The sequence below is a fragment of the Tasmannia lanceolata genome, unplaced genomic scaffold (genome assembly GCF_043159265.1).
Source record: "Tasmannia lanceolata isolate RefF3 unplaced genomic scaffold, GAP_Taslan_0.1 ptg000012l, whole genome shotgun sequence".
NCBI classification, from domain to species: Eukaryota; Viridiplantae; Streptophyta; class Magnoliopsida; order Canellales; family Winteraceae; genus Tasmannia; species Tasmannia lanceolata.
The window spans coordinates 18581798-18585203 of NW_027518689.1; positions in this window are offsets into that span (position 1 = coordinate 18581798).

Consider the following 3406-nt stretch of genomic DNA (forward strand, 5'->3'; position numbering starts at 1 on the left):
ACCTGAATGCAAACGAGTCAGGAGAAAAAAGATTAATTTGGTTGCGAATGAACCACAGGAGTAATAGCCTTACGGAATCAGAAGTTGTAGGATTGACTTGGTTACAGATTAACCGATATGTCGGGAATACTACCTTGACTGCAAAGGAGTCAAATACTAAAGGATCGACTTGGTTACAGACTAACCAAAAAAGTCGGGGATAAAAGCTTGACTGCGAGTGAGTCGGATTGACCCGGTTGTGAATGAATCGAAAGGTCGAGGTTATGAGTGAGACTGCGAATGAGTCAAAGGCTCAAATGATCAACTTGGTTGCGAATGAATCGAAAGGTCAAAGATACGAGCCAGACTGCGAATGAGTCAAAAACTCAATGAAATGGTGAGACAAACTCTCAATGGAATGGTGAGACAAACTCTCAATAGAATAGTGAGACATACTATCAATGGAATAGTGAGATAGACTCTCAATAGATGGTGAGACAGACTCTCAATAGAATGGTGCGACAGACTCTCAATGGGATGGTGAGATAACTTCTCATTGGAATAATAGACAGACTCTCAATGGGATGATTGGGAACATGAAACTAAAGAAGGTATAGCTTTGCCTCTGGATGCCGGAAATTTGATCGATTCCTTTGATAGATTAATTGTATCTTGCCGAGAATTTTGGGAGTGCATGATCTCTGTTGAGGTCCTGACACAAATAACTTCCTGAAGCTTTGGGTATTGACCCCCTTTTCAAAAGAACAGTTGTGGGAGCAAATTCTAGACTCCGCTGGGAATAATGATTTTTTAAAATATTAACTCTGCTAGAGAATAGTCTCAACTAGGAGTTTGAAAGTTTGGTTCGAGATATACTCATACCTCTCTTGTCTCAACTTACTGAAGACATTGGCACTGATTTCCTTTCGTGTGCTTGATGTCTTTTATGACGCAAGTCATAAAAGATGCCCCTAGTGTGTTGTGATTCCATGACAAGAGTTTTAGGAGAGCGGGACAATGATGGTTTGAAAGAAAAGATGCTTTGCTTTATGAAGGCTTAGGTTGTACAGGTTCTTTCTTTGGTATGGGAAGGAATAGGACAATCACCATGATGGCTTAAATTGAGAATTTCTTCTATATTTTTGCTCACTGCTTGAGGCTTTGATGTCTCTGGTAAGTATGAACAAGATGTCTCTTGCCCTTCTTTGATTCCTAAACTAGAATTTACTTTGAATTTCCTTCGCATTTCAGAAGTGTACTCTCGTTCTTTCCGTGCCAGACAACTCTTGACCTTGAAAGAAACAAATATGAATGAGGAATAGACTTCCGAGGACTCAATCAAAAAAGATTTACATTATTCAAGGGACTTGACTCAATTTTGATTCACCCTTAGATCAAATGTGTTATTTTTTATGGTAAGGCTAGCCGCTCTTAGAGTAATTTCGAAAATCATGTCAAGAGACTCTAATTTCTTCCATCGGTATTTCTGTCATGGTTATTACCCCCTTCGAATTGCTCAGTTTTAATGCTCCAAGTTTAGGAAGGTATCAAAGTAAGTCTTGCCGATACTACTCGGATTCCAGGATCTTGCCCTGCTTGAAGACTGCTTCTTCATCTCATTGATTTCTCCTCTCGCAAGAAACCATGGCTTATTGTTTTCCAGGATTTTGTTCTTGCAGACCGTTTATCTTAACGTTTGCGTGGATCACTCGTACTACTCAAGATTTGGAGTTCTTCACGACTAAGGAACTCCTTTTATATCTTACCAACTTTTTGTCTCTAGGATCCTGCCCTGCTTAGAGATTACTTATCCATCTCATTAGTTTGCTCCTTGCAAGTACTCATGACTCTTTGTAAGCCCAATGGTTCCCACCTCGGTAATCTCCTATGTTTTGATGATTCCAAACACAAGTTGATTTGTGTTGTACTTCTAACGTGTTTGATGTTTTAGTGCATGTATTGGAGATTCAAGCATTTTAAACACTTAGGTCAAGGAAAATGGCATGGATCGAGGCTTGTACATCCTTGAACATCATTGGAAGCCAAAGAATGATGAATGCTTGGAGAATTCAAGGAGAGAGCTTGAAGAGCCAAAGAAATGGAGGTGATCCATGCAAGATTTCAAGACTTGAAGATGTGCTTCAAAGTTGAAGATTTGAAGGCTTAAGTCTTGTGTTAGATTGTACATCTAATCCCACTTAGGTACCCCACCTTAAGGCATAATGGAGTCACTAAACAACTGACCCTAATTGGTAATAACAATCCCATCTATGTGTTAATTTGGAAGTTTAAAAAGCCCAAAAATTATCAGCATAAAAGTCTGAAAAATCTGCTGAAATAGGCTTCTCAGAACTCCGAGAATATTCTCGGAACTCCGTGAGAATCCTCAGAGCTCCGAGAAATGGTCCAGGGATTAGAAAATCATTTTCTGCTTGAAATTCCGGAATCCAAGATTGGTACTAATGCAAAAAAATAGCCGTTGGGAATTTTGCAGAATTACGACTATGCCCCTGTAACGGTCATATTTGAGTTTTCTCTATAGATATGTGTTCCATATGCCTTTGAACTCACCTCTCTTATTCCAAAACATGTTCTAAACATATTAGAGAGTGGAATACACCCTTGTGCCTAATTTGGGAATATCTAAAGGGATTAGACCTAGGCTTGAAATTTGTACATCATTTCAAAGAGTGAAATTTGTGTGAACTTGAGAGCTATCTACCCTTGAAGAGGGAAGTTGTATTTTCTTATTTTCTTTCAATCTTTGTAAACGGCGATTGGTGGTAGAGACGCAGAGCTTTCTCTCTAGGGCGAGTGTTGGTGGAGACGCGTAGCCATCTCCACAGAGCGAGTGCCGAGGACGCAGAACTATCCTTTGTTGTATTTGGGTTGATTCCCCTCCATTAAGGGAATTGGACTAGTGAAGCCATCAAGATTTCTTGGTGGAGTGGAGTAGGTCCTTGGTTTGGACCGAACCACTTAAAAATCTCTGGTGCACTCTTTCTTGTCTCCTTTACATCTTATTGCACTTGTAATTTTTTATCTTCCGTTGTGCTCGAGTTTTTAATTGCAATTATTGTTTTTAGCTTTCGCATTTCGTATTTCTGGCAAAAGTTTTAAAACCCTATACACCCCCACTTTGGGTTGCCATCTAAGGCCTACGAGTATTTCAATTGGTATCAAAGCCTAGGGAGGGCTCTTGATTTTTATAGCCTTAACCGGTTTGAATTTTAAAGATTTTTTTGGCATCCCATGGATTTTTATGTTTTATATTCTTCTCCACTATCCTTTGATGGGATCAAGTATGGGGAATGGAAGTCCCATATGAGACTCTTTCTTGGATCCTTGGATAAGGACATGTGGGATGCTATTCGAAATGGCTTTCCATTATCTTATAAGGGGAAATATGATCTCAAATTGCATGAGT